The sequence below is a fragment of the Bidens hawaiensis genome, unplaced genomic scaffold, assembly GCF_021521415.1.
Source record: "Bidens hawaiensis isolate Kalapana, Puna unplaced genomic scaffold, B.hawaiensis_p1.1 tig00013805_1, whole genome shotgun sequence".
Lineage (NCBI taxonomy): Eukaryota > Viridiplantae > Streptophyta > Magnoliopsida > Asterales > Asteraceae > Bidens > Bidens hawaiensis.
The window spans coordinates 566887-578972 of record NW_027492179.1 but is presented as its reverse complement, the minus strand read 5'-3'; positions in this window follow the sequence as shown (position 1 = coordinate 578972).

Sequence of the window (12086 nt, the reverse complement as noted above, 5' to 3'; positions counted from 1 at the left end):
CTTATTCCTGTAGGTGATCCTATAAATAATATATGGGAATATGAGGATTTTGTAGAATCTGTAACATATTTATTTTTTTTAAATGAAGTTCTATATATGAAGATGTAATGAATAGTGAACATATATGTAATGTTATTAAGTTATTTACCAAATATAGGAAAATATTGTTGTAAAATAACTTAATGATAGAAATAATATAGGAGATAGGGTGTTTAAAGTACACGCGCGTGTAACTTAATGATAGAAATAACATAGGAGATAGGGTGTTTAAAGTACACGTGAGCGTAACTTAATGATAGAAATAACATAGGAGATAGGGTGTTTAAAGTACACGCGCACGTAACTTAATGACAGAAATCTAATGACTTAAGTAAGAAATAGTTGCGAATGAAAATTTAACTCGTTATAAGATCAGTGATTGTGCAAGAAAAGTTGAAGTTATGAGACTAACCATATGCAGGGAAATATGCGTAATATGTAAGAGGGTTTTGTTTATGTAACTACCATATACCATGAAGGTATTGTGGTAAAAGAAACAAGTGTTATGGCTTGTAACTTTACGATTGTTTTATTGAAAAGGAATATACATATGTTGTAATATTGTTGTTATTATGTAGATATACTCAAGGAAAATATGAGGCGGTATTTTCATTGTCAATGGTCCCCCTCCCCCACATCACGCTAGTCTAAACAAGGTTTGGATAAACTTACTAGCAAGGCATGAATTAGAATCTAATTCGATACGACTCTAAAGGTCAAGATATTAGCGTACTTTGAATATGTCTTAAGCAAGGTTATAGTCTGAAGAGGTATGTACCCGCCTCAACACCGAGCAAGGCGGGTCAACCCATAAGATAAAGACATTATGAAGGCACAAAGCCAAAACCTATGCGCATGGCGCATACAAAACATGCTCAGGCATCATATGCCCAGGCACACAGCGCGCGGCGCATATCACATGCCCGTGTATATCGCATCTGCCCAGGCACACATATGCTCGCGCATCACATATGCGCGCAGCGCATCAGCGCGCGGCGCATATCACATGCTCGTGCATATCACATCTGCGCATGAAATATCTGCGCGTGAGAATAAAGAGAAGACCTCGCGCATCCTCAGGATGGGCGCATATCACACGTGCGCATAATCAACATCGTCCTTATCCAAATCAGGATTAGGGCAACCTTGATTGTGCACGTCAGACAACCTTCCAGAAGGCATCTTTTTAAGGAGAAAGAATATGCTGATGTTGATAGCTGCCAAATGAAAGGACGACAACTCAGCATGACACATGTGTTACCACGTGATTACAACCAACGAGAAAGCGCCAGGTGTCCCAGAGGACACGTGGCGCAGTGCGATTGGAGGAAGCCACCGAGGTTGAGCCCAACCGGTGGTAACCTTAGCACTATAAATACAGCATCAACTCCACTTTGATGACACATTCATACTCAATCATTGACAGTTACAAGCAGTGATAACACATTCAATCATATTGAATCACATTCACTCACAGTCAGTTACATACAAACAGACAGTCTCACAATCAGAGGGTATTAAGCTATTCAGCAATACTCTTGAGAGAGCTCTCAGACATATTATTATCTTCTCCACAAATATACTGATTCTCACGCCGGAGGGTTACCCCAAAGAGGACCCCTCTGTCCCTTTCTGAGGGGTAAGTAACGGCGCTGTTCATTTTGTAGGTGGAAGAACACAGACCCAGAAGAACCATCGGTGAAATAGTATAATCACACCCGAGGAAAGTAGATCTGCTACCAGTGAGTAGATCCACGTTTCTTCATTGGCGCCATCCACTGTTACAAACGGCAATCAGATCTCATCAGATCTATAAAAAAAAAATCAATCACCATGGTTTCTGGAGTTCGTAACGTTGATCAAGCTCTGGAGGATATTGAACGTGAGGGTGTTAACGACGGACAGCAGGTTCTGAGGGTTCCGCGTGATTCTACGCGTACCACCAGCAACCATCCCTTCGTCACAACCCCTCACGGCCAGACTGAAACTCCTCCAGACGATCTCACGTTACAAAATATGGCCGGCGCGAAGCTGAAAGGACCAATGGGTCCAGAAGATGAAGCAAATGATCCGAATGAATGGCTCATAAACGAGCAGCGGCGTCTGATTGAAAAGTACAACGAAATGGTCAAGCAGAAGAAGCTAGCCGACCAAACACAAAGGCAAGCTTTTGATAAGCAGACTACAAAGAGGCCGCGCGCGCCGGAAGAAGGACATTCTGTTCACACTGCACACACTGAGTTCAGTGATGAAGAAGTGCATAGCATGAGGAAGACACGGGATACTCATGCAGGAGGCTCACAGCTCCGCGCGCCTGTGAACATGGCGCCTGGAGCCAGAGCAGATCTGGATCTGCACATGCCGTACAGCCCACCGGTCAGAGGGCAAGTGGACGTAACCACGCCCTACAGACCAGCCATCCTGGTAAAACACTCAAAGTTTACTGCGCGCATCGCGCAGGCTCCCATCCAGCACAAGACAAAGATGCCAAGTGGTCTGGGCAAATATGATGGCACAACAGATCCAGATGACTTTTTGCAAGGTTTCTATAACACGGGAAACCTAGAGAGCTGGACGATGCCAACATGGTGTCATATGTTTGCTCGCTGCCTCACGGGCGCAGCGCGGGTATGGTTCGAGGGCTTGCCGACAGGGCAAATTGATGGGTTCGAGGAACTATTAGAAAAGTTCCAAGCCCACTTCGTACAGCAGCGCAGGCACACGCGCGATCCTGATGACATCATGCACTGCATACGCAGGAATGATGAAACGATTGAAGATTACATCACTCGTTTCAATCAGGAATCCCTGGCAATCGGGGGTATAACTGAGCAACTCATGCGCGTGGCCTTTATACAAGGCGCGCGCAGTGATCAACTCCGCCGGGCTCTCGTAAGCAAAGATGGTATGCCCACCACGTGGGCCAAGCTAATGGAGGCATCGCGAGTTTTCGCGAGAAATGAGAAACAGATTGCCCAAGATAGGGCAAGAGAAAGAGCGCATCAGGCAGAATCACCGCGCAGCAAAGAGAAGAGGGCCAAACAGAACTCTGTATGGTCCAGGTTGCAGCCAACAAGTTTTTCTTCCGCGGAAAAACAAGCGCAATCAACCTCACCCCAGCCCCAAAAAGAAGTTCGTAATCGCGGGGAGGGTGACAAGAGGGAGGGCGGCAGAGATCCTAGCAGACCTCTGCCAAGAATATGGACGCCCCTCACTAAAACACCTTCACAGGTGTTAAGTACTGAGAATGTCCAATTCAAGCCCCCCAAGCAACTACACTACAAGGAACCGCAAAACAGTGGCAAATATTGTGAATTTCACAGGTCCCCGGGCCACAACACCGACGCATGCCATCATTTAAAGGATGCGATCGAGAAGGATGTAAAGTCAGGCAGGCTGGCTCACTTGGTAAAAAACCAAAGAATAGAAGATGAGCAACCGGAAGGAGCCTCTGCCAGCAAGAAATACAAAAGAATCTGTGTGGCTGAGGGGGGACGACAAGGGCAGACGTCAAAAAAGAGAAGCGCACAAATCCACGGAGATTGGCGCGAGCAGCAAGTTATCTTCCCAAGAATCAGGGGAGGCCCTTCAATAAGCAGTCCTCTCGTCATCACCACACACATTGCTCATTACGAAGTGTCAAAGGTCCTGGTGGACACTGGAAGAGAATCTGACATTATGTATGAGCAGTGTTTCAGAAAGTTAGACCCGGCAGACCAAGCGCGGCTCGAAATTGTGAACGCACCAATCTGTGGTGTCTCAAATGAAATCATACATCCCCTAGGCCAGATTCAGTTTGAACTAACTATGGGGGATGATGAGCACAAGCGAGCCGAAGTTGTCAACTTTTTGGTCTTGCCCACCACGTCATGCCACAATATGATCCTGGGTAGGGGAACGATTGCCCAATTTAATGCTGTACCGTCGCCAGCGCAAGGCGCATTGGGGTTCCCTACACCAACAGGCGTAACATTTGTTTACCGCGATCATTTGTGCGCAGTGACAAGCACGCCGCGGGAAGGGAGAATGAAACTTCCAATGGCTGACAATGCGCCAGAGAAGTGGATTTTAAACCCAAAATTCCCAGAGCAAACGGTCACAATTGGCGCTACCATTTCAGACGAAACGAGATTGAGAATGAAAAAGTTGCTCACAAAATACACGTCGGTTTTCGCGTGGCAACACTCCGATATGACGGGGGTCCCGCGAGACTTGGCGCAACATTCTCTTAACACGTTCAAGTCGGTGGAGCCAATTGCTCAGAAAAAGAGAATCATGGGGGATGAAAAGGCGAAGGCCATGAATGAGCAAGTGGAGGACCTGTTGCGCGCAAACATCATCCGCCCGATCCGATACCAGACATGGGTAGCCAATCCTGTGATGGTAAAGAAAAGCAACGGGTCATGGAGAATGTGTATTGACTTCAAGGACCTCAACAAAGCATGTCCGAAAGACTGTTACCCCCTCCCAAACATCGACGCAAAGGTGGACTCCGTGGCGCCATTCAAGCTCAAATGTTTCCTGGATGCCTACAAAGGCTATCACCAGATTCAAATGGCACCACAGGATGAAGACAAGACTGCCTTCAGAACCGACAAGGGTGTTTTTTGTTACACAAAAATGCCCTTTGGTTTAAAGAATGCGGGCGCAACCTATCAGAGACTTATGGATTCGGTTTTCAGTGAACAAATCGGAAGAAATCTAGAAGTCTACGTTGATGATTTGGTGATCAAGAGCAGGGAGGAGAGACAAATGCTCAAAGACATCGAGGAAACTCTTCAGCGCCTAACGGAAGTTAACATGAAGCTCAACCCGAGCAAATGTACTTTCGGCGCAGAAGAGGGGAAATTTCTTGGTGTAATGGTCACTAAGGATGGTTTCAAGGTGAACCCTGAAAAGGTGGAAGCCATCCTTGACATGCCTTCACCATCCACCATGAAAGAGGTTCAGAAGCTGAATGGTAGATTGGTGTCAATCAACAGGTTCCTAGCGAACCACGCCAGCAAATCTACTCCATTCGTTAACACCTTGAGGAACTGTTTGAAGAAGAGCCAATTCAAGTGGACGCCTGAGGCTGAGCAAGCTTTCACTGAGATAAAAGAATGTCTCATAAAGTTGCCAGCGCTCACAGCTCCACTTCCTGGTGAAACCCTTACATTGTACCTGTCAGCTGGAGACCGCGCGATCGGCGCAGTATTATTGGTGGATCGCAAGGGGATCCAAACGCCAATATACTATGTGAGTCGGGTGCTCACAGACCCTGAGACGCGCTATTCCATCATGGAAAAGTTAGTTTTGTCACTAACACACGCGTCGCGCAAGCTCCATAGATACTTCAATGGTCATCCTATTGAAGTTCTGACTGGTTACAACATCCAGCAAGTCTTGCGACGCCCCGCGCTCTCCGGAAGGCTGACAAAGTGGGCGCTGGAATTAGGTGAACACACGATCACTTATAAGCCCCGCCCAGCGATAAAGGGTCAAGTTTTGGCGGATTTCATCACGGAAATCCCAGAGGGAAAGATTGAAGAAGCTCAGCGCGAGGTAGACCCTCCGCGAGCAAATGATGAAGAAGATGTTTGGAGGCTATTCACTGATGGAGCCTCCAACAGCGAAGGGTCCGGCGCAGGCCTCAAACTGGTGGACCCTGATAATCATGAATATACTTATGCTATTAGGTTGGACTTCAAGAGTACCAACAATGAGGCTGAGTATGAAGCCCTGCTGGCTGGTCTGCGCATTGCGCGCAAGTTTGGAGTTAAAAGGCTAGAGGCCCATGTTGATTCTTACTTGGTAGCTGCTCAGGTCAACGGCCTATATGACGCCAAGGAGAACACAATGCCTCTATATCTAGAGCAGGCAAAAAAGTTCGTTGAGCAGTTTGACTTCTTCAGAATCATACACATCTCGCGCAGCGAAAACAAGTCCGCTGACGCGTTGAGTAAGATGGCATCAACTAATTTTGATCACTTTGGCAAAGATGTCAGGGTGGAAGTGATGAGCAACCCGTCAGTGCAAACGCAATCGGTCCTTGTAATTCATACAACCCCTTCATCCTGGATAACTCCAATAATGGAATTCCTGAAGGAGGGGACGTTACCGGATGATCGCGCACAGGCGAGAAAGATAAGACACAAGGCGCAGAACTATGAACTACTTGATGGTACATTATATCGGCGCTCTTATCTTGGACCGCTCATGAAATGCCTGGATGCTGAAGAAGCAAGCTATGTGATTAGGGAGATTCATGAAGGAATCTGTGGAATACACGCTGGTCCGCGCATGGTGGTTGCCAAGGCAATGAGCTCAGGCTACTATTGGCCAGGCATGTACTTGGATGCGCTAAAAGAAATCCAAAAATGCAAGGCATGTCAGAGCTACGCGCCAAACACCATGCTTCCAAAGAACAACTTGATTCCAGTGACCTCCGCATGGCCTTTCCACAAATGGGCCATTGATATTGTGGGGCCCCTGCCGCAAGCGCAAGGGCGAGTGAAATTTTTGGTAGTGGCGATAGACTATTTCACAAAATGGGTTGAGGCCAAGCCACTAGCAAAAATCACAGCTGAGGCGATGAAGCAATTTATCTGGAGCCACATCATTTGCCGTTTTGGCCTTCCTATGGAAATTGTGAGCGACAATGGAAAACAATTCACTGACAGGAAGATATCAAGTTGGCTCAAAGAATTGCACATCAACCAAATCTTCACGTCGGTCTACCACCCTCAGGGGAATGGCCAAATGGAGCGCGCGAATCAAAGTTTGCTAAATGGGCTGAAGAAAAGGTTGGAGGGAGAATCCCATTCTTGGGTCGAAGAGTTACCTAATGTCCTGTGGGCGCACAGGACATTAAGCAAAACTAGCAATGGCGAATCCCCGTTCAGCCTAACCTATGGGACAGAGGCTATGATCCCAGCAGAAATTGGATGCCCATCCCATAGGGTACTCATGATGAGCAAAACTGATAACGAGCGCGAAAGAAGATTGGACCTTAACTTGCTTGAAGGGCGCAGAGAAGCGGCTATCATCAATGAAGCCGATATAAGAAAAAGCTGGAAAAATATTATAATCAGCGCGTTAAAGAGTGCCACTTCAAGAAAAATGATTTTGTCCTTCGAAACAATGAAGCTAGTCGCGCAATACCCCCAGGAAAAATGTCCCCCAATTGGGAGGGACCTTATCAAATTTCAGAAGATTTGGGGAAAGGCGCGTACACTTTAAAAGATTTGAATGGAAAAAAGATACCGCGCGCGTGGAACGCGGCACAACTTAGAAAATGCTTCATGTAAAAAGTTCAAATATGTAATCAAGGCTTTTAAGCCATCATAAATGATGATTCGCGCTATCTTTCAATATTTGTCGCGCTATCTTTCAATATTTGTTCTATTACCTTTGCATACATGTTTCACACTTCCTTTATTAATTTGGAACAATATGACAACACTATATTGACTTCAAAGCAAAATAAAGCGAAGTAAAACATACATGCGCGAGCCTTAGCTCAAACGCGTTAACGAGTCTTAACTCTAAAACGCCAGGGCCTTAGCCCAAACTTACGAGCCTTAGCTCAAACACGTTAATGAGTCTTAACTCTAAAAACGTCAGGGCCTTAGCCCAAAACAAAGAGCCTTAGCTCAAAACACTCACAAACATCCATCTTACATCCCGCGCAGCCTGATCATAAAAATCCTTAAACACAACTAAGGCAAAGTACATGCCATATCATGATAAGGTCTCAGGTCGAGGTCGCGCGCGGAATCATAGTGGATATCTGAGTAACACACGCTGACATGTAATGGCTAAACTCATACTTCCATATAAATACCGCGCGACAACGACGCGCAAAAAAGAAATAATGAAAAGTTAGCGCGCATGTCAGCATAAACAAGATACTGCGAAACCACAAACAAAATAGAACAGAGGTTAAGTGAATAATTTCCTTACAACCTTGTTCTTATTTTAACGTGCAAGCATATCTTATATCTATACAAGCAAACATGAAGAGATGAATGGAAATGCGCAAGATGTGAAAAACAGAAAACAAGTTTCATTCCATTGGATTGAAATTTACAAGTATGATGAGTTACAAATTACAAGTATAAAAAATTAAATATGTAAAATTTGATGAAGGGCTTCTCAAGTCTCCACGTCGACGTCAGCCACTTCATCACCTTCATCATCTCCCGCAGCATCTGACGCGGCCTGCTCCTCATCTCCGAACTGACCATAGTCAAGTTCTTCCTCCTCATTGGAGTCTTCTATCACGACGGTGGCAGGAGCAGATTTATTTGCAGCGCCAGAGCCGCTGGCAGGGGCAACATCCCCCGCGCCACCATCATCGCCACCAGCCCTCTCGCATTCATCGAGCAACTTCTTTAGCGCGCCGAGGTCGGGCTGGTCAGCAAGCGCAGCTATCTGCAAAATCATTAGAAAAGTATTGAGTACAAAACACTTGGAAAAATTAGTCAAGTAAAACTCATTAAGGTCAAGGTACCTGCATAAGGATGGGAATGGAGTATTCATGTACTTTTCCCCCACCGCGGCCATGTCCGCGCAGGCCGCGTCGCTCTTGTAAGGGTACTCGGATGGGTTCTTCTTCAACATGCCATAGTCATACCCATCCGTAAACCCTTCAGCTCGGCCCACCAAGCGCGCGGCGGCATTGCAGTCCATCACAAGGGCCTGAAACTCGGCGGAATATTTCATCGCCAAAGCGCAGCGAGTTATGCCCTGTGACACCAGCCATTGGCGATCCTGCGCGAGGCCAGCAACAGACGTCTCGAGGACAGGAACCTGGGAGTTTAATAACTCAACAGTTTCCTTAGTCTTTTGTAGCTCCTCCTTATCAGACGCTGCTGCCGCCAAGATTTTTTCATTCTCCGCCTGCGCAGCACCAAGTGCTTCCTGGCTGGACGCCGCCGTCGCCAAGGCCTCATCTCTATCGGCCTGCGCGGCCGCCAACTCCCTCTTCAGGCGCGCAACCTCGCTCTCCAGTGATGATTTTTCAGTGATACTCTGGACGATAGCTTGGTCACGCGCCTCAGCCTGCTGTTCCAAGACACGCACTCTACGCGCGTACTTGGCAACTTCGGCCTCCGCCAACTGCTGCTTCTCCCGCGCAGCTTGGAGCTCATGCCCGCGCTTAATATAGGCGGTGTTGGCACTTGCTCTATTTTCGCTGAGCTCCGCCTGGAGTTTCTCAGCTCGTGCGCGAGCATCAGAAAGGTTCCAGGCAGCCACCTTAGCCTCTTGCTGGGCTGCCACAAGAGCATCGCGTACTTTAATATAATCGCGATGAAGCTCTTGGGAGGCAGCAAAGAAAGCTGACCCAGCGAAAATGTGATCGTTGAGCAAGTCAGCGCGAGTGCGCTCCTCCTGATACCTCCTTTCAGTAGGAGGCACGGCATGAGCCCAGAAGTCCTCGCATACGCCCATGGATTGGAAGGAACTTTCTTCATTAATATTCCATCTCGGGCGATAAACGTGGTCACCTTCCTGCAAAACACAAGAAATGATCTAAGTCATAAAACATACTTATATGGAGGTACGCGCAGCGGAGCAAAAAATTAAAACATACCTGCGGGGATGAAGCAGAAAAGTCAGCGCCAGCCCCACCAGAAGTATGCGCTGCGAAGGCTTGTGGCATCGCAGGGCTGGCGCGGTCTCCCAAGGAGTCCTCAGCTTGAGCCCCCTCATCCTCCTCATCTTCTTGAATAGGCCTCTTCTCCTGCGACCTGGGGGGCTCCAAACCAGCCTCGCGGAGAGGGCTGCGGGTAGGAGGAGGCGAGGGAGGTTTCGACGCCGCCAGTTCGGCGCGCAATACGGCTTCCTGCTCTTTTGTAACCCCAATAAGGGGAGAATCAGCACTAGCAGGAGCAGGACCAGAACCAGCGGCGCCGCCAACGGCGCCAGGAGTGTCGCCAGCAACTTGTACGCCAGCTACAACTCCTATGAACAAATCAACAAGGAAAAATGGTTTATGACTGAATCCAAAAGAAAAATAAAGAAGACAAGTGTGCAAAACATACCTTGGCGCAAATCTGTTCGCGCGGCGAACATCGCCATAAAATTCATTCTACCCTTTTCAGAGGGTAGAACAGGGGACTCCGAAGCAGCCCCCGGCGCAGCCTCAGCACCTTGTGGCGCCTGTGGCTCATCTGCTACCGTCGCCGGTTCTGCAAACATTCAAAGGAGGAAAGGTTTAATAACAATTCAGCCAGATGAAGATAAATAAAGTATACCTGTTGCAGGCGCGGCACTGCTTCTCTCTTCAGCCGCGCGAAAGGAGGAGGCGACGCCACCATACCTCAAGTGGACAGGAGGTCTGCCCACTCTCACAGGCAGGGAAGCTAAAGAAACCTTTGTGGTAAACACCTGGGTTTCCTTAGGTCCCTTCGTTTGAGCATGGGGATGAGCGACAGGGGTGTCATCTTTCTTCTGTTTCTTACTGGCCCCTGCGCCAGATTTCCCCTTAGCTTTGCGCTTTAGTAGGGGCGCCTCCTCTTCCTCCTCCTCCTCTTCCGCGAGCTCTAGCTCGTAGTTTTCAAGCGCATCTACAAAAACAACCAACAGAACTGTTAATAAACTTGGGTATTCTAAAGGAATGAGCATAAGTGCGAAGCTTACCAGGCGCGTCACTGTCAAAGTCAAATTCCAGATCCACTGGGATGAACATGTCATCGAAGCGATCTGGGAAACCAACTTCCCCAGCGCCAAGCGCGACGGAGCCACCCTCCACTTGTTCATCATAAGCGGCAAGGACATAATCCTTGGTGACTGCGCAAAAACAAGTCAAGTGATATCAGCAAAATAATTATGTTCGCGCAGAAAAAATAAATAAAGCAATGAAATAAACTTACACAACCCGTCGACTTGGATAACGGGCTCAAGCGCGCTGTCGGCCCATAGCTTACTCATGCCGACCCCCACCAGCGCCTCCTCGCAAATTTTCTTCGCGGGGGATGGTTCGGCGGTCAGTTTCTTAACCCAGGCGCCAGTTGGGTTCTTGAGGACACCCTCATCCGCAGGCGCCGAAGAGATAGAGCGCATGGTCATACGGATGGGTATCACACCAGCCCTAATGTAAAAGAACCTCTCAGACCAGTCATGAAGGCTCTTGAATGAAACAGTGGAGCACTTCACCTTCTGACTGCGAGGAATGAAAGAGATCCAATTGTCCTGGATCTTGGGCTTGTAAAAATATTGAAAGCGCCGAGGAGTGGGTTCCTCGCGCTGGGATTTGCACATGAACTCAAAGTGAGTCACGCGCACGAGTCCAAACGGATGGACTTGGGATATATGAATCCCATAGAACTTTAGCAGTGCACCCACAAACCTTGTCATCGGGAGACGAAGGTTGCAGTGGGTGAAAAAGTGGCTATATAGGGATATATAGCCGGCAGGCGGGTCCGCCGCCGTTTGCCCGGACCTAGGCAACATGCAGCCAAACAGGGTGGGAAAGCCCTGAGAGGCGATCAGGTTGTCGAGATCGGCCTGCTTCAATTTGCAGAGGATTTCATTCCACCTTTTGGTGGCCTTGGTCCTCCCTACTTCCTCCGATGTGGTCTCAACAACCCTCTTCCCTTTCCCCTTTTGCTTCAATGTCGACATCACCACAGATTTCACACGGCGTCTTCGAGAGGCAACAGAGGTGATTGAGGGGCTAGACGAGTCTGAACTATCAGACATACAACTGCAGCAGCAGATAATCGAGAAATCGAAAAGATGAAAACACTCAATTCAGAATATGAAAGGCAGAAACTCGAAAATTATCAACAATGAAGATGAAGATAAAAAATTTCCTAAGGGCCTCCTTTTATAGGCCCAGGAGAGAGAAATGTGGCAGCTGATCGGATTTCACGCGCCCCCACTCGCGGGTGCAAGCCAACGAGGGCGCGACACGTGTCCCTAACACTGTTGAGGGGACATAAAATTGTAACCGACCTGCCACGGAGCAGAGACGCGCCCCCACTCGCAGGTGCTAACCAATGCGAGCGCGACACGTGTTCAAGACAGCTGTGTGAGGGGACGTGAAAGGCAACTGTAGC